The 24,933-nt window shown below is 54.1% G+C and overlaps 2 long non-coding RNA genes across 2 annotated transcripts; one reads left to right on the top strand and one right to left on the bottom strand.

The window, feature by feature from the left end:
* Positions 1 to 1,316: 1,316 nt before the first annotated feature.
* Positions 1,317 to 23,378, bottom strand: LOC107517827. The gene is made up of 4 exons (XR_004955644.1): positions 23,314 to 23,378; positions 22,052 to 22,137; positions 15,169 to 15,266; positions 1,317 to 5,224 (listed from the first exon to the last, which is right to left on the bottom strand). It is a non-coding gene; the product is annotated as an uncharacterized LOC107517827 (long non-coding RNA).
* LOC107517829 lies at positions 9,473 to 23,378 on the top strand. The gene is made up of 3 exons (XR_001598666.2): positions 9,473 to 9,980; positions 11,030 to 11,346; positions 23,271 to 23,378. It is a non-coding gene; the product is annotated as an uncharacterized LOC107517829 (long non-coding RNA).
* Positions 23,379 to 24,933: the final 1,555 nt, after the last annotated feature.

Genomic DNA, 24,933 nt, shown 5'->3' with positions numbered 1-24,933 from the left:
CCGGCGGAAAACCTGACTCACAGCAGCCTTTCCAGCCTGTAGGGTGGAAAATTTCAGAGGGCTGGGAGGAGCCCGGCTTAGCACCTGGGAACCTGTAGCAAACCAGAAACTCGAAAGGGAGAGGTCTCAGAAGCTCCCTAGAGAAACAGCCATTATGTTTCGGTCACACGAGGAAAGCCTCAGTGAGGGTTCAAAGCTCATCTTCACTTTTGCTTACGTTTTTAGCAAGCCCTGGAAAATATGCTAATGAGCTCTCCAAGCCACAGCATCTGGAACAGTCTCTGCCGGCAATGTTGAGTACTTACTGTCCTTCAATTCAATGCTTAGCTAAGGTCGGAACCTGGACCCATTAGTGGGGGGCAATTCAAGAGAGAACATCTCTGTGGAAAATAATTAGTCTGAAATCTCCCAGAGTTGCAGGTGAAATGACATTTCTTTGACTGACTGGGAATCACATCAGAAAATGCAGAAGGTTTGAACTATGCAGCCTGGGCGACAAGCTGTTCGATGGATAAGCGCTCAGGTTTTCTGCCTAATGAAGCATTGTTTTGTTTTTTGTGTGTGTGTTCGTATTTTTGTTTTGTGTGTGTGGTGCTTTTTTTTTTTTTTCCTTTGAGCACTATGTTTTAAATTCTGTCTCAACCTGAAAGTGGTTTTTCCTTTCACAAGAAAGATGCGACTCCCCATGATTCCGCACCCCACCCCTGGCCCTGAGTCCAGGCCCTAAGAAGGCCCAGCTTGGAGCTCCACCCTTGCAGAAACTTACTGCCCAGAGCGAGCTAACCTGTCTAGCTCTGAGCTATGCAGAATACAGAGGGGGTCAGGGGCTGCCGCCTCCCTGGTTTAATTGGTGAAGATTCTGCTCTTTGAAGTCTCTGTGGCTGCAAAGCTGACCTTTGAGAGGTTGCAGATCACAGGACCCTGCCTTTGGTGATAAGCCTCCCATTTTAAGAAGACTTAAAACACTGCTCTGCTGGCCTCTTTGGAGTGTGAGTAACTGTGGAATGCAATGTTTACCTTTTCCCTATCTTGATGCAAATTCTTGTCTACGTGCGAAGATGATCAGGGGCTGGAAGGGGCTTCACTGCTTTAGGCCAGGAGAGCCTGGGTCTCCAGGGGTGGGCCCAGAGAGTGGCTGGATGGAGATGACAGGGAAGGGGTGTCTTGACAGCAGTCTGAGAATAAGCATTGACCCTTTCACACTCCAGGTCACCTCCTTGGCCCCCGAGGGGTCAGGGCCCCTGTTATAAAGAAGAGTAAAAACGAAGATTCACAGACTTCCCAGAACTGAACCCAACAATTATGGATACAACAGCTTAATAGATCCACTTAAGGTTTTATTGTTTTTAACTTTTTACATTAACGCTCACAGAGGTGCGATTTTAAATATACAGTTTTCTAAGAAGTTTTTATTTTTTCATTAAGTCCTTAAAAAAGTCCTATAAATTTTCCCACTCAAAAAATTCCAGTCATGAATTTTCATTACTGTTATTCTAGCATGAAACTGTACTATTTCATGTATTATTATAAAATGCAGAAAACATACAAATTGGGGGGAAAAAGTCTTTGGATTTCATCCCTCTGAGATAACCACCATTAATCATTGGTATAGCTCAGGCCAAAAGTTTTTTCTGTGCATATGAAGCCTTTTCTGTTTGTAAAAACAATTTAGGCAAGGGACTTCGGGGCTGGCTTAGGGTACGTAAAAATAATACACTTTAAAAAAGTGTCGCAGCCTAGGTTATACTCGATATCTAAATGGCAATTTGCCTTCTTAACACCTTCATAGAATTTCACCAAATGGATGTTTCATAATAGATTAAGCTAATTCCCAATTAATTTTGCAATTAAAAACAATGATGCAATGAGATTTCTCAAGCCAATATCTTTGCTTATTTATATTATTATTGCCATAGGCTAAATTCTGAGGAGTAGAATTGCTGAGCCAGAGAATACGTGCATCATTCAACTTCGAGGCCTTTGAATTTTTATTTCCCTGCCGCCTTTGAATGTACGATCACCCCGATGTGCACACCCGCCCCCCTGGTAATTTTGCATCTCGTTTGCCAGCCCTAAGGATTCTCACTCCTCTCCAGCTGCAAGGGAAGAACACACTCTTCCCAGGGACTATCTCCTGAGTCCCGGTTATGTTTCTGCTTTATTGTTTTCTCCATAATTTTCTTTAATATCCAAATCGAAATGTACAATCGAAGTGTAAGTGCTACGTAGCTTCCATGGTTGAGAGAAATGACGTAGGACCGGAGAGGAGAAAACGGTTAGTGAGGATCACGACGCAAGGGAACGCCCGGCTTCCGCCGCCCGCACGAGCGGGAACTCGCTTTACGGCCGCCGCCGCCACACTTTTGCAGCACTGCGGGTGTCAGGGCCCGTGCGTCGTTAGGGCCCTCGCTTTACGGCAGCAGCCGTCTCAAGCGTGCAGCGTCGCAAATGTCAGGCCGCCTCTTTCGTCGTGTAACTTGCTTTTAAAAAGCCATCGCTGCACCGTTGCTCGCAGCGCGACCTCGGGCTCCCTGGTCTGGTTAAAGATCTTGCTTTACGGCGACACCTGCCGCACGACCAGGTGGGCGTCTGCAGACGGACCCCGACCCGGATCTCGCGTCTTAGGCCGCGAGAAAGAGTTTAAGGACAGAAGACACAGCGGGCCGGAACGCGCGAGTTGTATTGACTCAAAAGCGCACACACGAGGAAAGCGCAGCGGCGCGGAGAGAGCCCGCCCCGAGCTGTCTGCACTAGGGGTTTGGCTTCTTGGGGGTGCGGGTGTCGCAAGGCTCCCGGCCTGCCTCCCGCTGGTGGCTCGTTTCCCATGCCTCCCGCAGGGGAGGGTTGCGCGGCCCACGGCCATCTAGCTTGTCTTCTGGGTTCCGCATGCCCTGCAGATCAAAGCAGGGAGAGGGCTGAGTAAGGGACAAGGGAGAAACTTCCAGCGCGGCATCCCGGGGCGAGAGGTGTGTCTCGAGGCTAATGATCCGGCCTCCACTTTAGGGCAGTGGCTGTCGCATTTTGCCGCGTCGCGGATGCCAGGCCGCTGCTGTCCCTAGGGAACCTGCTCGTCCCCCGGTGCCGAGTGTTTTTCATGCAAACTGTTCCGCGGCAGGAGCACCAGCGCCCTCACTGCCCCACAATGCAACTGTCAGCTTGTGCCTGCTGTCGAAGCCACAGCGGCTTCCTCCACGCATTTGCTGCGTTGTGGTGCTAACCATGAGTCTTTCTTAAGGATCGGAGAGAATGGCTAAGCCGAGGCAGGTGCTGCCGGACGACAGGAGGCGAGTCAAGATTCCTGCCCAGGGAAGACGCTGGTAGGGCTGGGGCGTAAAAGCAGAATCTGGCCGCGGTGCGTAGGAGACAGGGGCCTGGGGAGAGGCCGGCGCTCAATCGACTTCCCCAGTCCAGGCACAAGGGACTGAAGGTTTAAACCTGAACGATGGAGGGGCACAGGCCTCGGAGACGTAATTTCGGCTATGCTGCAGGTACAGAAACGTTGCATCTTCGTGGGGCAGCCTCCTCCCCCCGTCAGCAAAGGCGCTGCCGTTGCCGCCGCAGAAGCAGCTCTGCGGGATATAAACAGGTTTTTCTAGCTCAGCTATTTGCGAAAAATAGATCCGAGCTTGGAGGGCCTGGAAGCATCATGCAGCTTCTCATCCGAGAGAGGTCACGCTCAGGCTGCTGAAAAGACGATGCCTTTTTTTTCTCTGGAACATTGCATTTCTCCAAAACATAAAAAAAAAAAAAAAAAAAAAGGCAAAAAAGCACGTGTGTTTTAACAGTTTCATTCCTAGATCAGTATTTTCTAAGAAAGGAAAGAAATTACGATTTAGAGGGAAACTAGCAGAAGCAGCTTAAACTCTCGCCCCGGACCGTCTCCTCCCGTGACCTGAGCACAGTGTCCTGGACATGGCGCACCCCTTTAATTCTCCTTCGTTTCTTTGGGCCAGAGGCACCCCCACCATCACCTCGTTCCTTCTCAAAAGTGCCACAGGAAACAGCTCTATTAAACGCCCTACGGGAGGTTAAGTGACCCCCGAAAGGGACAGCACTTTTAACATCTGTTTTTGGCAACAAAATAGTCCCTAAGTCAGTCCCTTTTAACCACGAAGGTTTGTTTCGTCACACAAGGTGCCGATTGGCAGAGGGGCAGCTCTGGCGCTGTGCCCGACTGTGCAACCACATTCCAAAGGGACAGGCGACTGGGGGGCCAAGGTGTTGTTGGGGCAAAGAGGAAAAGAGCACGTAAAACCCCACAATGGCTCTTCGAGTTCTAGCCAGGAACCGGCACACCGTCAGTCAGTTTTGCTCTCGTTTCATTGGCCGAAGCAAGTCCCATCCCCAGCATCTGCTCAGCAAAGGCACTGGAGCCACGGGCCAGCCTCATCCGGGGAGGGGACCACAGGCTGGCCGGACGTGGAGGGGCTGGAATCAGAAGCCCTGTGTTCTCTCTCCTCCTCCCACAGAGCACCTCCTCTCAGCGCCGTACATGGCATCTCGGCCCAGGGATTGGCGCTCCGATCCTGGAACTGTGCCTCATGGTCCTTCCCGTCCTTTGGCTTCAGTTCTGTTCCATGTTATTTGGGCCACCAGAATGACCAGGCTTCCAACCATGGCCTTGGGACTGTGTCTCTGAGAGCAAACGAACCCACTGATGTGCGCACACCCACTGAGGTCCGGGACAAGCTTAGCTCCCCTTCTGGATGCATGGATTTGGGTTGTTGACATTCATTCCTCTCCCCCGCCCCCGGGACTGACAAGTTTCCTTCAGCTCTTCATCATCCCACCGCGAGAGGCCAACAGACTTTACAGTCCAGTGGCAGAGGCAGGAAAGGACAGGGGACGGGTCTCGGCTCCTGAGGACAGCCCCCCGGAGTCCCCGTAGGGGCCCCATGCTGGGGGATGGCCATCCGCCTCCACCCCCGGCAAAGGGCAGAGGCAGGGCTCACCTCCGGTTCCGCCCTGCTGCGCTCGCTTCTCCTCGTGCCATCAGCAGAGGTCAGTGTCAGGGTCTGCAGCAGCGAGGTCTGTGCCGACGGATTTTCTGAGTAACGAACCAGCCTCCACAGTGTGGCCAAGGTCAGAGCTTCGCAACTGGCAAAGTCAACCCGTCACATCAGAGTCAGACTCGCGGGACGCTTGGCGTGGCCGGGCCCACAAGTCTAGGTGGCTATCAGGGGACTTGGAGATGCAGCTCTTTGACTTGACAACTGAAAGGTCACTAGAGGACAAAAACGAACACGGGAATTACTTAACAAAGGCAATGTAGAAGACCCAGAATCTAGCAAAGTGGAAGAGGAAAAGCTTGCACCGCCTTACCATGTTGGCCATTGTTATTTTTAAATTTTGCTCTAGTCCCTTTTCATGTGCATTTGAATCTACATGCTAGTTTGCATAAACATCGGTACCCAGTTTTTAAAAATTAACATCCATCAATGTTCTTCACACTGGCGGCTTTAGATGGCTGAATAACCTGCCATACTGAGTGGGTCCTTTGCCTCTTGGCCCATCCCCTTAATACTGAGCAATTAGGCAGTTTTTCTTTTATATTTTTGCAACTGTAATGAATGCTATTATGAACATATTTACGCATATATGGCTATTCATTTGAACAAAAATGGGCTTGAATGGGGCGGCACTAAGCCAGAAGCCATTAGGACAGGCGTGTACCCCACAGACAGGAGCCGGGGGGTGGGGGGGAGTGGGCTTCGGTGGAGAAAAGACAGGCCAAGTAAGGAAATGATGGATTGGCTGTTTGTGATTGGTCGCTCTGAGAGTTTGGGTTTTACAATCTTGAGGCCAAAGGGGACCAAAGTTTTGCCTCCCCCAAAAAACTGTGCCTTAGGGATATTGATTTTAAGATGGTTATTAAGAAACAAAGACTAAGAAAGAAACTGATCCTCCTCTGCAGATGACCTCACCAAGGCTGATCAGACGATTCCATTTCTAGGAGACTCGAAACCATAATTAAGTCTCAGTTTGGTGACACGGGGCTTAACATAAGTGACTATTTGGGGCCTGTTGTCTTTAACGATTTGTTACATACGTTTCTCAGTTAATCTTGCCTTTATTTCCAGTATACTGTTGCTATTTAAGATGTTTAAAAAATTTTTAAGAAGTGCAAAAAAAATAAATAAAATAAAAGCAGAACCCAATAATGTATACTCTATACAAAACAGCATTAAAAAAAGAATGGAAAGAAACGTGTCCGAGGTTAAGTGAGTGTCCTGGGGTGTGGGATTATGGATAATGTTTTCCAAGCCAGCTTTTGTGGAGAGTTTTTTTTTTTTTTTTTTCTTGGACATTCTACAGTCTCAATAATGAGCATGCATTCCTTTTATAAACCTAATGGGAAAAACCATTAGCTTTGGATACTGAAAAGAAAATGCAAGTAAACCTTACTTTCTTTGCTCAAAACCTGCCCATATCCCTCCTTTGGCTTAGGTGTTCACAGGCAGACGGACCCTTTTGTAATCCCGATAACAGATACGCTAGAAAAAGGTTTGCAGATTTAAACAACTAATCACGCACAGACACTTCAGGGAGCATCACTTTCAGGCTACAGATAAGAGGGGAACAGAGAGCAAACTGAAGTCCAGAAAGCAGATAAACAGGCAAAATAGCTGAATAGGCAAATGATGCAGCTTCCTGCACACCCGCAATTGCCGCGTAGCCACACTCACGTGCACGCCCTCACGACACACCGCCTGGTGCGTGCATCCGGCCAGCTTTTCTTAGTAGGTTTGAAATTATTCATAGCAAATCTTTTCTCTATTTCTGGCTTCGCTGAATAATTCAACTACTTAATAAAGAAGGGCTTGGTATTTTCGACTTCCATTTACCTTTCTAGGTTCTGTGGCCGGTCTAAGAATTAAATTGACATACGGCGGATTAACAGGAGAAGAAAAGGCAACTTTAGTCATGGATGTTCACAGGGAGCTCACGAAAATCTGAGACTCAAGGTGATTCTCAGATAACTGAGAACACACACCATCCCCAGCCAAGGAACAGGGTGTGGGGCGGGGAGGTCTGGGCCTTCCGGGAGTGGTAGGGGCACACGATGCGTGGGGGAAGGGAGGAGACCAATGCCGAAAGCAGGTAGCCTCGTTCTGCAGGTGGGCCTCCCAGGGGAAAGGCGCGGCCTCTGGGAGTGGCTCCCATCAAGGTACTTTAACCAAATTCCTTCATAAATGTGCGTTTCCTCTACGAAAGGGGACATTTCTACCTTATGGTTGGCAGTTCGGGGGAGGTAAAGAGCTTTTTCCGAGCACGCTGGTTCTCTGCTGCCTTTAGCTCAAAATAATCCAAATGCCAAAGTGGCATGTTCCAAACCTCTTGCAATCCTCCCAAACAACACAAAATGTACAACTTTTACCAAACTTTACCCAGGCGTACCAGTATGCAAATTGGCGTTGTTGCAAACCCCGCAGAGGAGAGCCCCGGGGACAGAAAATCAGCTTACACGGCGGGTGTCCGGCTGCCCAGAAGGCGGCTGGGGAAAGAGATGTCCAGCCAGTCCTAACCCCAAGGCCGAGACGGAAATCCGACCTCTTGCCCCGGAAGGTGTTGCTCTGGGAGCAGGCGGACAGGTGAGGCTGGAGCGCCTGGCCTCCAGGCTGACAGACGGGCCCCAAGGCGGCTGCCCGCCATCTCCCTGAGCAGGGCAGGGCGCTGTGCTGCGGCAGGGGGCACAGGCGGTTCGTCCCCCTCCTCCAGGACCTGGGCGCAGGATGCATCGCTGTTCTTCTGCGCCACCTTGCAGACACCCGTGGGCGCACACTGCCACCCCCCAAAGGGGTGGGAGGGGCGAACCGCCCGCCCCAGGTCAGGCGTGACCAGGCGACTCGGGGAGCGGGGTCGTACCCAGGCTCCCTTCAGAGGAGAGCACTCCGCTGGCATGGACGCAGATGGCCGGTTGTGTCCTCGGCGGCTCCCGCCAGGAACAATTATCCACCCTGCTCATTAAAGCAAACAACCAACGCTAATTGTCTCCTCAACTGGCCCGGCACCAGCCCGGCGGCTGTGCCTGCGGGGCGGAGCGAAGGGGAGGCGCTGGCCGCCCCAGCAGAGGGGGGCGCCCCGCCCCGACAGGTGGCCCCCCCGCTTATTTATCTCCCTTCCTTCTTGTGGGGAGTGCGGGGTGCAGGGCATAAAAGTGGGAGGTGGGACAAGGTGCTATGTTCTGACTTTCAGGTGCTGTGACTTGTGGTGATGGGAAATGTGTGGCATCCCAGAGGCTCCGTGGTCTGTTTCCATGGAATCCATGTTATTGTCACGAAGTCCCTTGGCGGGGGGACGTGGGGGGAGGCACTACTTAAACAACACGACATTCCCCTCAGTTCTGGAAGTTTCCTGAGGCCCTGCCTGGCTTCTCTGTGGGTGGATGAGACCTTGGGGCAGTTATGCAGCCTCGCGGGGTACGTGAGGAGCCCAGCAGAGGGAGGACGGGGCAGGAGTGTTGGCAGAAGCCAGCGAGGGGGCGGCTCGCGCTTTCCTCCTGACGTTACTCCCGTGAGGAACCTCTGGCCTGCTGCCCGAGCGCCCCTCCTTCCCACCTGTTTCCTTCCGCATTTGTGTCTAGCTTACTGTCCTGTTGTGCCCAGGTTTTCTGAGGACCCCGCTGTATCAGGAAATTTCCGGAGGCGAAACACCGAGAGCCAGAGCAGCTTCTGCCGGGAGGGGACAGGGAGCATCCGTGGCAAGGGAGGCCGGGCAGACTCAAGCCTCAGTCGTTGGGAGCAGCATGCTCAAGAGGGGAACCAAAAAAAAAAAAAAGTGAAAGAGACGTGAATAAAAATAAATACGAGGCGAGAAATAAAGAAAGAAAACAGGGACGAGAGCAAGAGGGAGAAGCCCGCGGCCCAGGAGGCCGACCGCCCTCTCTCCCGCTGGCTGCGCCGCCAGCTCCCGCCTCAGCCGATCTGATCGATCGCCTCGTTCTACCGGCCTAGGGATCGGCGAGGGGCGAACTATTCATCGACCCAGCAGAACTCCTGCTGCGAAAGTGAACACTTGGAAGGGTCCCAGTCACCCTCCCCAAGACGATCAGGAGAGGGGGCGTTTTTAGACGATCCAGGACTTGCTGGTTTCTCAACTTCAGTAAACAATTTCGTTTCTACACATTTTAAGACTTTTCATGGGCAAGTTTTTGCCGCTCACGTTTATTCGAAGACTCCTCTTTGCTCCGCGATTGTTTAAATGTCGCCGAACTTCTCCTGGCAACTGAGAAGCCCGCGGGGACCACCGAGAGGCGCTCATTTCCCCCTTTCGTCAGCGACTCTCGAACGACTCGCACCCCGGAGATGACGGGCAGTCTCAGCACGAGGCGCTGGTGGCACCTGCCTCCGTGGAAGTCATGGCGACAGACACACGGGCCAAGGGATGAGGAGGCGGACGGCGTGTCGGAAAAGAGCCTTCCGTCTCGGTTTTTAGGGTGGCGACGCTATGTCTTTGAATTTGTGTCTTTCGTAGATGCTGGCACTGCTGAGTCCACCAACGCAGAAGCCCCAAGCCTCTCCTAGAAAAACATTCCACCAGCCTCGTCTGGAATGATTAACGGGGCTTGGGCTCCCTTTGGAGGGGTCCCTGATGTGAGCCACCTGAAAAAGCAGCCCGCCCAGGCCACAGCAAGGGTGACCAACAGGACCAGCTTTTTTGACCTCTGTCCTAGTTAGTGGCAGGAGATAAGCTTCCAGGCTGGGACGAGCTCGCATTCCTTTCTTATCTGTCCTGGCTCTGTGATCAGCTCCCTCACACCACACAAGAATTTTACATTTCTTTCTGATGCCACCCTGAGGCCAGCATTCCTAGGTAACAACTTGTCAGGATGTGTGGACTTGAGAAGTCAGCGTTATTTTCTTGGGAGGAATTTCTAAGACCAAAAGCTGAACAGCCTCCTGGGCTCATCAGTGAGGAGGCAGCTCTGTGGGTTCCAGGAGGAAGGAACCAGTTTTTATGGCCACACTGGGGACAGACAGGTAAGGCTGCCGTTTCTCACGGTGCCATCCGAGGTGACCTAACCAGGCGGCAGGACGTTCAGGAAGTGGTTGGACCCGGTGTCAGCCCGTGGCAGCGTCTGGGATTCCGAGCTGACCCCCAGCCGGGGACCGGAGCGACCTCGTTGTAGAGGTGGGTTGGCAGGAACCACGGGGCGCCAGCCCTGTGCGGTGGCTGTGGCTGCAGAGTGTCTGGTCTCCGGTAGAGTGACAAAGGGGGCTAAGACACAGCACTGGACACGAGGGCCCTGGACAAAAGGGGCTGAAGTGCCAGCAAGAAGAGCCTGCAGGCGGCACCCTGTCTCGCCCCAGGCACGCGGGGGCGGGTCGCGGCAGCCAGACGCTCTGCAGGCGGCTGGGCCCCTGCTCTGTCCCCTGTCCTGATCACAATGAGAGCAGTTGTTGGGCAGGGCCGAGCATGGCGTTTCCAGGGCACCTTAGGGGGCACGGCTGTGCCGGCAGGACCCCACGCCGCCTTACTAAGCGGGGGAGACGCCGAGGCTGGCTGGTCTCGGGGCGCTCGCCCGTGTGCGTCTGCCTCACAGCTCCGTCCGCTGTCATGAGACAGATGTGACCCCCTCAGAGCAGTGACACAATGAGACACACAGTCCTGGAGCCGGACTCCCAAGGTCGAGGCCGCGGCTCGCTGCACGCCGGCCGGCCGTGTGGTAACTGCAGAGTCGCTGCGTTAGCTCCCCGCGGCCACGAAACAGAACACCCCGTCCCGAAAAAGCCAGATGACGCAGAAGAGTTGGTTAGAAGCCACTGGAAATACCATTTCAAGCCGACGCACGCAGCACTGATTCGCTAAGAGGTTCCTTTACCACGCAGCTAAACCCCAATTCACGGGGTCTGTGGTAATTCGTACAGAAAAGTAAGCCCTCCCACCCACCCCCCCACCCCCCCACCCCCGATGGCTGGGGTCAGCCAGTACACTGGGTTAGAAATGAGGTGGATGCACGGGCTGACAGCACTCAATTTTCTCCATTATGATTCATTGGGTGACACAAATTTATTGTTTATCATCCGAGGTGCGGTTTAATCAGCAAACCCCCTCTCAAGCTGGTCTATTAGCACACCCTAGGAGTACAGCAAATAGAGAAAATATGCAAATGTGTGAATATGTAAAGTAAACATGCATCCGTCTGTCGGGCGACTCTCCATCTGTACCGATTTCTGAAGAATAGTGCAGGGAAAAAACAGCGTTTACGCAAAAGAACGACTCTTCGATGGCGGGATTCAACGGCGCATCCCCACGAGGAAGACACAGTGCGTGAGAGGCTTCCTGGCACCCCAAAATAACCTCCGCTGGCTGAACTCTTGGTCGACCCTCACCGGGAGTCGTGGGGTAAGTCCGCGGGCTCTCCTGGGAGCCCTGACAGTGTGGGGCTCTGACAGTCCCCTTTTGGGGTAACACGGCGAGTGGACAAGGGGACAGGGCGGGAGCGGCCAGAGCTCGGCCATCTCCGAGGGGTCGTGCCCGCCGCTGTCAGCCGTGCTGAAGCGACCCGGAGGCGGAGATCCCGTGCCTCAGTCCACCGCGAGCTACGGCGTCATGCGCGAGGCAGAGTCTCTCCCGTCATGTGACCACAGTCTGTCCCAGCAGGCAGACCCGGGCCAGGACGGGGGGCACTTTCCGCCGACCCCCCCTGGGACTGTCCGATCGAGGTCACGTCCACTCTGACCTAAGGCGGCAGCCCTCCCTGCCCCCGGCCGTGGGCTGAATCCTGTCACAGATCATTGTCCTGAGCTGCTCAGGTGTGTCTAAGGAGGGGATGGGATTCTCGAGTTCAGGAGCGAGAGTGGGCAGTTCACAGGCAGTTGAGGAAGAGCAGAGTGTGCACGGCAAAGCCTTGCCGGGCCACCCGGAAATGGTGGGGCGCAAGGGTCATCCCTGCTTTCCTTCCAGCAAAAGAACGACTCTTCGATGGCAGGATTCAACGGCATCTCGTAGGAGAGCTCTTACAGCTGAAGGGTCCTGCTCCCCGGTGAGGGCCCCGTCACCCCGTCTGCCTCTCACTGTCTGACGCCGTCTGCACGGGGCTGTGCTGTGGAAGGGACATGGCTGGGCCAACCAGCTCAGGAGCAGCTGCCCGAGGGCGCAGCCCGGGTCCCCTCCCCTGCTCGGGACGTGGCTGGGGACAAGCAGCTTAATCTCCCGGTGCCTGAGTCTCCTCACAGGCAAAGTGGGAGTGCTAAGACACGCACTTAATTTTCAGAGTTGTTACGAGGATGAAATGGATGGAATCAAACACGAGAAGCATCAGTCGAATGACGACCATTCAAGCAGCACCCGCTACTCCAGCTCCGGGCTGAGGGCGTCGGAAGCCACCTGTCGCCCTCCGTCACACAGAAGCACACACACCTCCTCCTCCTCTGCTCAGCTCCTTCTCTCCGTGAAGCGACATGGGCTATTAGAAAAGGCGTGACTTGGATCCATCAGGTCTCCACAGCTTGCCAAGGGGGGGGGGGTGGTCACTTAATTCCTTCTGAACCTCAGTTTCCACAACTCTGCAACGGGAACAGTAACCCTTCTCCACTTGTGGTTGTGCGGATAGAACAAAGTAACACGCAACTCGTGATACCTCCCAAGGGCTTTTACTGCTTTTTATAGTAAAAACTGTGTTAAATCTGACAAGATCGGATTTGTACTTGCTGGACGCGGTAAAGTGCCGTGACCAGTTCCATTGGTTAAGAAAAAGTAAAGCCCTGCGTTTTAAGTGAAACCAGATACAATATTCCATCTCTACACAGCTCTTAAAAACGTTGAGAACTCACTGTTAACATCTCCATGAAAGTCAAGGTACATTTTCATCGCCCTCTGCACCTAGAGTGGTTTTGTATTGAAGACATTGGGATATGTTTTTAAAACTGGATAATTACTAAGGATGCAATTGTGTTGTTTACTACATTTTTTTTTTCCCATTAAAATGGCCTATTATTTGAGGTCATACGAGACAAACACCTGTGGACCTAACAATTACTCTAAAAAAAGAACCTTCTGATTTTCAGTTAATCAATTAGCAGGCAACCCTCTGGGACCTCACCCTTCTGATAACTTGCCCGTGTGAGGAATTCAAATTAAATTTATTCTCGGAAGTCCTGCCCCTCTTTTTAATCAACTCGTTGGCTCGGGTTGATGTCACTCAGGAAGATGACCAGCAATCATCTCCGTGAACGCAGGTGCAGATTCCAGAAGGTGTGATGGGGCGGACCGTGGCTCTGGCCTGTGGGCGTCCTTCGGGCGTGCTTCTGTGCCCTTCGGGGGATTTCTGGGAGGCTCCGGAGCTGAGCTCTAGTGGGGGCGGGGAACCTCTCCCGATCTTCACTCTGCATGTTCGAATAGCAACGGAGACAAGGAAAAATTCAGAGCTCGACCAGAAATAGGGGAATCCCGAGACAAAAGAAGGAAGTGTGAGCGCAGTAAGGCACAGAGCAGAGCTGCATGGAGGAAGCGGGGAGCTGTGCTGCTCCTGAGCCTAGAGAAGCCGCGGCTCGGGGCCGGCCGCCCGCAGTAGACGTCAGAGCGGCGTCCAGCAGGCAGAGGGTGACAAAGGTGCCCGTCCCGCCTCTAGGGAGATCCGGCCTGGGACACACCCGAAGGCGTGGTCGGTCCCAACAACGTGCTTGCCCTGCAGATGTGTGAGGTTGGAACGCCTGGCAGGTCTGCACTGAGGATGTCGGGGTGCAGGCTGCACCGACGGCACCTTCGGGAGCTTCCGCAATGCTTGGCTCGCGTCACGGCGGTGTGGCAGCCTGGGGTGCTGCATTCGGTCCTAGACTGACCGCTTCTTAACCTCTGTCGTCTGGACAGGGAGCTTCATTCCTCATTCTCAGGTTGGGGCACCGGGAGTGTTGATTTCATACAGAGCTCGTGAGGGATCGATCCGGTACGAATATATGGAGCTCAGCACCCCGTAAACGCCAGTGCGATCATGACGGAGGCGCTGATCGTACCCCCATTCCGTTCGGGACCTTGCAAAGGGCCTGGGCGGATGGGATGATGAACTTGGCCACGTTTCAAGGAACTCACCGTCTAACTACGACCAACGCCCCCCGTGTGGCCAGTGCGCAGCAAGTGACGGAGAGGTGGGCCACTCACGGCCACACCGGGAGGGAGAGGACAAGTATTTCCGCCAGGCGGGGCGATTCGCCCCGGGAAACGGTAGGACCAGCTATAAAGCAGAGGGGGGTTTTTGTAACCAATGTAACCGACAAGCGGCCACGGTGCAGAATCGGCGGCCAGCTCCCGGAACTCCACCAGCAGTAAACGCACGGCACGCTGCGTGTGAGCAGATGTGTGCGTGTGTGTCCGTGCGTGCACACCTATGTGTGCACCGAGACGACTTCCTGGCGGGCATCGCGGGAGGAGAAAGCATGACGGGCAAATAGAAACGTGACAGCACGCTCAATCCAGGTCCAAACACAAATGCGAAAAGGAATACGAATTATCACGACAGTGAGAGATCACACTCCCTGGGCTGGCGAAAACGAAGGTGTCTGAAAACAAAGGACAGCATCGCGGCTCGGAGGGCAGGTCGATCCAGGCGGTGGGTGGGGGGCAGGTTCATTTAGTCACGTGAGCGGGTCGGAGGTCATTTGAGTCTAGAGTCAGCTCAGGATTCGGCTGCACCTTGAGGAGGCCCCACCTGTCTACGATACGACTGAGCAAGACCAGATTAACACTCGGCAAACGTCCTTCAACCCACGAATTCCTGCCAGTGCCCCCAAAAGCTAACTCATCCTCATCAGGGGCTGTATTGGATATTAGATATTTTTAGTCAATAAATATATATAAGGAATTAACCGGGTGGGCGAGCCACGGCAGGCGGAGCGTGGAGACACGGGAACAGCGGGCCCCAGGGAGTCGAGGGCCGTGTCTTGGAAAGGCGAAGGGGCTGGCTTTTGAGCCGGGATCTGCAGGATGGGGTCAAACTCCCCGTTGGGGGTCGACGGGAGGCACGGGCTCCGGGCACAGAGGGCCCAGAGGGCTCTGGTTCTGCGGGATGCAGTGGACACACGGGAAATTTTCAGAAACGCGGCAGAAGCCACAGCACAAAGAGCCCCAAATGGCAGCATGAGGAGGCGGCTCCAATGGTGTCTTCGAAGACCCTCTGCCCTCGGCCTGGGCCAGTGACCGAGAGCGGCCCCGGGGGGAGCTTGTCCTTACCGTCACGTAAGAGGGCCCCACGGTGACCCGCGCAGCCTCCGCCACAGTCTTCCCTGCCTCGATTTACCGCCCTGGTCTTTGTGCCCGCTCGGGAGATCCTAGGAGCAAACACACTTTCTGAGAGGCCTTTCAATCGCGATTTGATTAGATTTCAAGATAAAAACGTTAAAGATTCTTTTATGCACTTTCAGCGATAACTGAGAAGCTTAGGCAGGCCAGGCTGGGGGTCCAGGTCAGCCACTGACTCAGTCACCAGCTCTGCACCCTGGGTGCTGGGCAGTGACGCTTCTCGGCACCGATGTCCACTGCTGTGTCAATCCGAGCAGATGCCCGTGAAGTGCCCAGGGAAGGTGCTGAATAATGCGAGCCCCTCCCCCACCGGGACTGCCCACGGCCGGGTGGATCCCGACCTCAGCCGGACACCAGCCTCTGGTCCCTTTGCAGCTCCCTGACGGCCATCATGTTTATCTTCTGCCTTCAAAGTCCCACAGAGCTGGTGACTGAGTCAGCGGCTGACCTGGATCCCCAGCCTGGCCTGCCCGAGCTTCTCGGTTATCACTAAAAGTGCTTGCAGGGTGCCTCCTTCCGGCCCTCCGGTCTGGGCTCACGGGGCGCACACTCCTGGCCAGCCTCCTGCAGAGTGGGCATTCCTTCTCTCCAGCACCTGCTCCGGAAAGAAACAGCAAGGCCGCTGGGGAGAGCACCCAGCATGGCTCGGCTTTCAGGAACCCGGCTCTGGATCCTTGAGTCCTCGCGCCTGAGGAATGAACGCAGGGGTCCAGGCCACGCTTCTCAGACGTGTCCCAAGCACCAACTTTTTACTTTTCGATTAAAAATTATCGTCTTTTTTTTTTTTTATAATGGATTCAACTCTTATATTTGTATGTTTTGCGTCTAGCTCATGGCAACTACAATAAAAGATAAGAATTTAATTTAAACGACATACGAAGTCCACACGTCGCAAATCATCGTTAAAATGGTTTTCAAAGCATTGGTAAAATTATCGAAATTATTTTAGAAAGCAACTATTCTCAAAACATCACAATGCCTTCTTAAAAATGATTGAACGGCACCTGCAACAAACGTGTGTGATTCAATCGCCCGACAAAATAAAAACAAAGAGATCATGCCTCCCTCTTTTGTTTGAGTGACTTTCCAGTTAACCTAAAAACCATTCAGCAAGAACCCAACTGTGCCGAAGCTGTCACTGAGATGGTCAGCTTCGCCAGGCAATGTTTTCCCCTCAGCCTTCGTGTCGTATTTCAAATAGATTTCACTGTCCAGCACTCACCGCCGAATCGGGGTTTCAAATGGGAGCTCTGGGACCAAAATGCAAATGCGGATAATTACGTTGTCATGTCTAGGGGCAGGGCAGTAACTGATCCAAACCTCATACTCCCTTCTGATTTAAACCTCCCGTTCGTGTCTCGGGGAACGGGGCCTGCAGGAGCCCCCAGGGGTCCCCGGGAAGCCCTGACCGATGAGCCGCGCCTTCGCGATGTGAAAGCATTGGCCACTGCAGGCGCGGGTGTTAGGAAATTTAAGCCGCATCGATGCAGATTTTCCAAAGCTGTCGCAGACCGTCCTGTCTTTCTTAAATGAAGGTGCCAGACGTCAATAACCACTCTCCACCGCAGTCTTAGCAAAGCCCCTGCCTGGCTGCGTGGTCGTGGGCCTCTGTTTTCCTGCGGAGGTTTGAATGAACTCATAAGGTGTTTACAGATCTAAATGCAGAAAAGCTCCCAGGTTCCCCAGCGTCACTGATGATCGAGACACCTGGGGAGCTTGCAAAAAAGGTAGATCTATCTGGACCTGACAGCAAGCTGCTGAATCGGGGTCTCTGAGTGGAGGGGCACCTTGTCCCCAGCTGCCACTGGCATTCCCAGAGTTCTGGAGGCAGAGATTTGGGACGCTGGTCACTCTGCAGTGGACCACCTGTCCGCTAAAATCCTACAATGCTTTGATGCTAAGCAGGTGGATGGATGGAATAGAGCCGAGAGGAACTCTGTTAATCAGAGACAGCACTAAGGAGGGGCTCCGTCGGAGGGGGGACCCCTGCAGACCCCCGTCGGCTTGTTTTCCTTGTGATGATCCCTGAACGACGCCGATGAGAGATGCTCACACTGTCGCTGCCTTTTACGGCCGGGGGAGGTAGAGGTAGAGACATTCGACGCCTAGTGTTTTCACAATAAGTGGGAAAGGCAGAGAGGAAACCTCATCGTATAAAAATAATAGCTCCGAAAGCTCTGTTTTCTAAGGTGGGGAAGGAAGTAGGGGGAGGTGGGACGCATTCTAGGAAAACTGCGGGAAGAAAATCCGTTCATGAAGAGCTGATGGGAGACGATCTGATCCCGGAAGGGAGACAACCCCAACGCCCCAGGCAGCGGCCGCAGGAGTCTCTGGCTATGAATTTCGTCTAAACCGCTGTCTTGTCCTGCAGTCAGATCTCGCGCCAAGTCCAGGATGGCCTCCCGAGCCGTCTCTCTGGCACCACACGTGGGCATGCGTGCTTCAGAGAGAGAAACCTGAGATGCGGCCCCAGTGGGTAACGTTGAACCTAGACGACTATCTCGGTGAGTCCACAGGCTGCCAGGGGCAAACCCAAAGCTGCAGGTCAAGAAATCCGTGCACAGAAGTAGACGGAGAATGAGGTAACCTAACCCCCTGGCAGGGTCTTTTGTCCCAGAGAAATCGCGCCAGCGCGAGAGACAGATGGGAAGTGATCAGCGGCGTCCGTGGATTCATTAGGACTTTGCGTTGGACCCCAGTCAAATGGAAGCCTGCCAAGATGTCACGATGTCAGCGCGCAGCTAACGCGATAAACGGCTTACACGGTCCGCCACACGCGCTGACACGCGGTTCCTTCCCGCCCACTTATCCCTGCCACGATTTCATTTAGCGTCACAACGAAAGCGACAAGAAACCAGTCCAGGAGCCACGGAGCTCCGGGCTTGACCAGAGGGATAACTTCGAGGGTGAAATGTAATTGGTTTCTGCAGCCGACTGAAACTCGCGCACGCGGCGAAGCTGTCCTGGGTCGGGGAAGCGGTCTCGGGCGTGTGGGAACGCGGATAAAGGGTGGGACTCGGGACGACCTCTGAGTGAACGAGCGTCCGAGACTGGGGGCGGAGCGGTCTCAAAGACAGGCACTGTGCGTCGGTACCAAATAAACATCCTAATTGTTTTACTTTGATTACGAGACGTGGCGGAGAGAGTCTTTGGCATAGGTCGCCTGTATTAATAATAATAGTAATAATAATAATAATAATAATAATAAAACTGAACTCAAAACGAGCAAACAGGACGAAGGCATTTCAAAAAGCAGGCTATCCTCCCAGATCGCCAGAATGAGGCGGGCGTGTCACTTTAATTGCTTATTTCCCATAAGGAGCAGTCACATGATTATTTTATTCATGAATTAGACACGCGGGACTATCCGGGCTCGAGAACGCCTTTGAAAGGTTTGATTCCTTTCTGACAGACGCGAACGAGTCGCGCAGATATTTTACATCGCTGGAGAGGGCAATGGCAAGGGAAACCCAGCACATAGCGTCGCCGTGGAGAAGGAACTCTGCGAACCCAGAGGAACGGATCACGTGGTGGTGTACGAGAAACACGCAAGGACGCTCAGTCCCGGCATTTTGTAAGTCAGAAGTGTGAGGACTCAAAACTTTTCTCAACCGCTGTAGATCTTTGCCCCCCCCCGTTCTGATAAGATTTTCGCCTGGCATTTCGGGGCCCGCTCACGGCCCTCACGCGCCTCATCGAGGCCGGCGCGACAGGAAGCCGCGGACGCCCTCTTCCTCTGGGTCTCACGTGGAACGCCCTTTCGCGAGGACAGAGGCGAAGGGCCGATGAGCGCAGCACACGCTACGGACACCCCCGGGAGCCACGGAACGGTACCCATGGTTCCCGAAGCACTCGTGGTTTGTTTCGCCGCGCCTTTTGGAGCGTGGGCTTCGGGTTCCGGAAACTCCCTGCTCCATCCGACGCCGTACGACAGCCGGGGCACGAGCGGCCGACCAGCGAGAACTGAGACGAGGCGCGGCGGTGGAATGTCGCCCGGCCGGCCGGTGAGGGGGGCATGCCGAGCAGGCGGCGTGCAGCGGGATTCCCAAGGGCGCGTGTCGGCCAAGTGAAGATGCGGAGAGGAGCTCCGCGGGCAGAGAAGAGCCAGCGCGGCGGCCCCGGCCGAGCGAGGCGCCCGCGTGGGGGGCCCAGGGACGGCCCCAGACACCCCGGCACGGAGAGCGCTGGCGAGGAGCACGGAGGGAGCTCGGAGGGGCCGCGGACACCGGGCCGGGTCTGCAAGCCGGGCGGGCGTTTGGGCTTAGCCTGTCACGGAGAGCCATCAGAAACGCCGAGGAGGAGGAGAGCTGCCACCATCGGACACCAGCATTTTACAAACGCGCCGAAACGCGGACGCCACGTTCGTGGACCGTGCGAGGCAGCGGCAGTGTGCGCCTCCTCCCGGGGCCGAAGTGCCGGAGAGAGAAGTGAGGGGTTTGGGGAAGTTTTGAGGACGAGCTGACAGGTGTCACGGATGAACAGGAAGTGGGCAGCGAGGACAGGGGGGTGGCCCCATGCTCGGGGCGGGGTGGGTTCGGCGCGATGGGGGGGAAGCTGTGTTTGGGCCATCTCGAGTTTGAGACTGGGGTCGGGCGTCCGTGTACGAGGGCGGACACGTGGGTCTGGAGCTGTGGGGAGGGGTCGGAGCTGGACGTAAGACACTTGGAATGGCATTTGCCCGTGGACGCCTGTCTAAGTGCTGGCACTAGACAAGGTCACGTAGGGTGCGCGTGTAGGGAGAGTAATGAGCTCAAGGACAGAACTCTGGATCGGAGACCATTCTGAGGCTGCGCCGAGGAGGTGGGACCCAGTGTGGAAACCAAGAGAGGACGAGCCCTGAGGGGAGAGAAGGACCAGGAGGGCGTGGTGATAAGTAAATGAGGACGGGGGGCTTTCCGGGGCCGCCGACGATGTGCAGTTCACAGTATCCTCTGAACAGGATCGAATCCATGCGTCTGGATTTCGTCAGATGCTCACGACTGAGGTTGGCAGAACAGACACCTCTATGAATTTCCCCTGCCAAGCGGGGACTTGGAAAAACAGGAAAAGCTTTCCAAGTGGAAAGAAAAACATTTCCTTTAAAGCTCCCTTTAAAAAGTTGGAAAAGCCGTTTCCTCCCCATAATTAGCGTGCACACACACACACACACACGTTCTAATTACTCATTCGGTTATAAAGTACTTTGTGTCTCGATCAAATCTACGTGGCGTGATTTGCATACACCTAAATTTGGAAAGGGTTCTATAAAAAACACCCGAGCGGACACCCCCTGTGCCGTGCGTCCGCGCCACCCCTCACACGCAAACGTCCGGCGGAGGGCTGAGGCGGTGGCCTCCACCAGCCCCCCTACGTCCGCCGTGAGCCCGGGCAGCGGACGGTTTTGCTGGGAGTATTTTTCTGGCCAATCTGACTCGCTTTAGCTTTCAGACACCAGGCGAGCTCAGCGGGGGCACTTCTGGGGTTTCCACGCCCACCATAAACAGCCTCACGCGCGGTGTCGATGTCAATCGCAGAATCACGCCAGCCCGGCCGGCATCCCACAGGGGACGACAGAGGCCCGTGCGCCCGCGCCTCCGCCCGCCCTGCCCGGACTCCCGGCCACCGTCACCCGCCTCACGGCATCGGCGTGAAAACGAACCGCGTCGGCCGCCCGTCTGAGTGCGTTCGCCCACATCGGAGGGCCCGGCCTGACCAACCCGCTCGCTCGTGAGTGAAATAGCAAAATGAGAAAGAGGAAACTGCCATAATATCACAGAAATGACGGCGGTTCAGGAAAAAAGGGCCCCTTGGGCCTTTTTCCTCTGCGGGAAAGGTTAATGTGTTTGGCAAGCATTAGAAAACACACTTTTGCGGCAAAGTCACGAAGTCAGCGTGCCGCTGGGCCTGTGACACACGGGGACCTCGCTACGGCCGTGCGTACGTGAACTCAGGAGACGGGATTCGGGGCCGCACCGAAAGGCCAGTCCCGTCGCCGCGGCCGTGAAGTGGCCCGGTGTGTCACGCGCCGATGAACGCGTTTCTGGAATTTCATCGAGCAGAGCCGACAGTGACCATAATAAAGTTAACGCAGACGGAGGAGCTTTAAACGTGGGAGGACCCATCATAACGCCATTTATAATGATGAGACCGAAAGAGACGATAAAAATAGGAGGGTGGCTGAATAAATCATGGCGGAGAGACGCATCGGAGTATTACGCAAACAGACCGCTCCGTGCCCTGGGTTAGGGGCCGACACTCACCGTATACTAATATATATAAAAAAAAGAGCAAGAAAAGCACCGACTAACATGACGGCAGGTTAACGGATGCTGTTCAAAACAGAGGGGCTTATGGAGGATGTTGATCCTTTTGTGCATTCGTTAATGATTCGATAACGAACATGTATTTCACGAAGTCGATCTGATTATGTCATCTTCAGGTGGCTTCCTGTTGCAGGCAGAAAACACTCCAGGCTCAGAGAAGCGAGAGGCACACCCCCCGCTGCCCTCCCCGCCCCCCACCACGGCTGCTCCCTTCCTGTCTCTGCCCGTCGCCCTGTCTCTGGCCCCAGCAGGCACACGGACCTCTGCTCGGTTCCTCCAGCGAGGCCAGCTCTGTCCCGCGAAGAAGGCGCACACTTGCTGCTCCCTCTGCCTGGGACGACACCCCTACACACACACACACACACACACACACACACACACACACACACCCCAACAGGCTGGCCGGCTCGCCCCCTCTTACGCCCGAGTTTTTCTGGGACCTCTCTGGAGCCTCCAATCTAAAAGAGCCGCCTTGCCTCTCGGCCCCCCATGTTTTCCGTGCGCCCCCTTACCTGAGGTCTCTTGTTCGCCGTGAGGTCCCCACAGGCAGGGCCCCGGGCTCATGTGTCATGGCTACGGTCAGCGTGTAGCATCACACCTGGTGGACAGCAAGTGTTCAGTACTCAGGTTTCGAATAAATTACGTGTGAGAAAGAAAAGTAATAAATCTATTTTTAAGTAGACTTATGATTTTGAAATCGGTTTAGGTTTACAGAAAAGTTGCCAAGAAAGACACAGAATTCCGATACCACCTCCATGTCCTCTGTTATTAACACCTCACGGTGCTGTGATTTAGCGTCACAACCGAGGAACCGATATGGACACGTTATTAACCACTAACGACCACGCCTTATTCAGATTTCTTTAGTTTTAACCCATCCGCGATGCCGCATGGCATTCAGTCCTCACGCCCCCCTGGGCTGTCGCGGGGTCCTGTCAGGCTCCCCTTGCTGTGGATGACGTTGACAATGTTGAGGAGCACTCCTCAGGCGTTTCATAGAGTGACCTTCACTTGGGGTCTGTCTGATGCTCTTCTCCTGGGTAATTAGGATTAAGTATGGTCTTAGGAAGGAAACGCTCTTAGACAGTACACTAGTCAGAATTCTGCAGAGAAAATCATAGGGTTTGTATGTGTGTGTAGTTAGTCAGTCAGTCAGTCAGTCAGTTGGGGAAATTTATGTTAGGGAATTGGCTTGTGGTCGTGGGGCCCGCAGGGTAGGCCAGCGGGCAGGGGACTCAGGGAAGAGTTGATGCTGTAGCTCAAGTCCCTTCTTGCTTCTGGACCTCAGTCTTTTTCTCTTGAGGCCTTCAACTGATGAGATGGGGCCCACCCGGATTATGGAACGTGATCTGCTTAACGCAAACTTTGCTGATTTAAATGTTAATCTCATCTAAAAATATATATATATCTCTTCACAGTAGCATCTAGACTAGTGTTTGACCCAACATCCGGGCACCATGGCCCAGTCAAGGTGACATACAAAGCTAACCATCACAGATAGAAAGCCTCAGTCCCGTTGGATGGAGCGGGTGCCTAGAAGTTTTGCCCCAAACTGGAGAGAAAGCAGGGCTCGTGGGCTGGGTGGGGGGTCCAGCGGTAGCCGCTGGGTTCCCTGTTAAACTGTTCTTTATGAACTGCAAACCAAACGTAACTTTAGCTGCTTGCAGTGCAGAGTCTGCAAGGAGATAATTTTTTTAAAGAATTCTTTTTTTTTTTTTCTTTTGGGGAAAGGTCAGAACCTGAGTTGGTGGTGACATAGCTTCAGAGTACGTACACCGTTGAGCTGACGGGGATGCATGCGAAGGAGGGTTCGGCGTGACCCCTAAGAAGAGGTCCTGGGACTATCCGGCGAGTGACGTGTGACTTCACAAGGAGAGGCCCCTGCAGAGCTTCCTGGCGTTTTCCTGAGCATTCGGTGAGCTTCTCTCCCCTCGGTGCCCCGAATAAGAAAGGCTTCGTTCGCTGTCAAACAAATGTTATGTCAGCAGGATGCGTTTGATTGCAAATAAGACCAAACCCTCGCTTGAAATGGCTTTGGCAATAAGGACGTTAGTTTCTCTTATAAGATGACGTCCAGAGGTAGAACGGTCGAGAAGGTTCCAGCCGTTCTGGCCTCCCAGTTCAGAGCCTCTGCAAGGTCCCAGTAAGAAAGTTCTGCCCAGCAGGACCACGACACGCTGGTGAGGACCAGTGCCACCACTCAGGTCTCCTAGGACATCTGGACACGTGGCCACAGTCGTTAGTAGCCGAGCATGGAGAAAGCGCGGGAGGAGAACGGGCAGAGGGATGGAGAGAAACCAGACCGCGTTTGGCAGGCGGCCGGCGGGCCGCACGGAAGGCGCTCGGGGGAGGGTCTCGGCATCCACGGCCGCACGCCCACGGTGCGAGCGGGAGACATGGCTTGCGCAGAGTTCCGTGATGAACTAGGTTCTAAGGGCCAGTCTTGAGCCCGTTAACCAACACGGATGAGGCTCAGGTGATTCCGGCTGGGCGTGGCCTCGGCGGCGGCATTTGCCCTGTTTTCTGTTTTTCTCTCCACCTGGAGACGTTTTTAAGATAAACGAGCGGAATGCCCTGGGCTCTGGCCGCCGGCGCCTTGCCGTTTCTGGTCCTTGAAACCAGAGAGCGAGCCCAGCCAACGCCGCGGCCCGCCAGCAGCATCCGCTGGTGTTTGTGGGATGGGCGAGTCGGTCAATGACATGGCCGCCTAAACCCCAGCTGGGCGTGCTTTAAGTGTCATCGTTACTCACAATGCCCGTCGCCCCAATAACTTTAATAATAATAATAATAATAATAATAATAATAATAAACTCGTAAAGCGTAAGGGACAATTATGTTGGGAAGGGAGACATGCTGTCGTCAGCGAACACGGCCGTGAGAGATGCTTCCCCAAGCGTCGGCGGCTCCCACGGGGTCACGGTCGAGGCCGCCGCTGTTCACGCTCGCGGACAGTGATGCACCGCAGAGGTGGACATGTATCTGCGCACCTGCCAAACCTTTTGGAATCCACGCTTAGGGATTCTAGGGCACGCGACTCTGAGCATGTCACTGATTTCGAATTAACCACAGTCCATAAAGATATCTCTGACTTGTAATTGGTTCTGTTTATTCATTTCAAGAGTTTTATGCATGTTCGAGCACGTTTCTACTCACTCGAAATTCGAAAAGTTTCAAGAGCATAAAGATGGCCGAACAGCAGCAAGAAGTTTAGAAACCGCGGAAATATTTAGAAGCCATAGAAAACAGCTAACAGATCTTTAGGAAGGAAATCAAGTAGATTGCAGAGGCAGACGTGAAATCTTACGTTAATGGATTTGGCAGGGAAAAGAGCTTTGGGAATGGGCAGGGCCGTGGGCAGGAGACCCATCGCATGCAAGTGCCAGGAACTGTGATC

The sequence above is a fragment of the Rousettus aegyptiacus genome, unplaced genomic scaffold, assembly GCF_014176215.1.
Source record: "Rousettus aegyptiacus isolate mRouAeg1 unplaced genomic scaffold, mRouAeg1.p scaffold_m13_p_2, whole genome shotgun sequence".
NCBI lineage: Eukaryota > Metazoa > Chordata > Mammalia > Chiroptera > Pteropodidae > Rousettus > Rousettus aegyptiacus.
The sequence above is the reverse complement of the archived record's forward strand: the minus strand, read 5'-3'. Positions and strand labels throughout refer to the sequence as shown.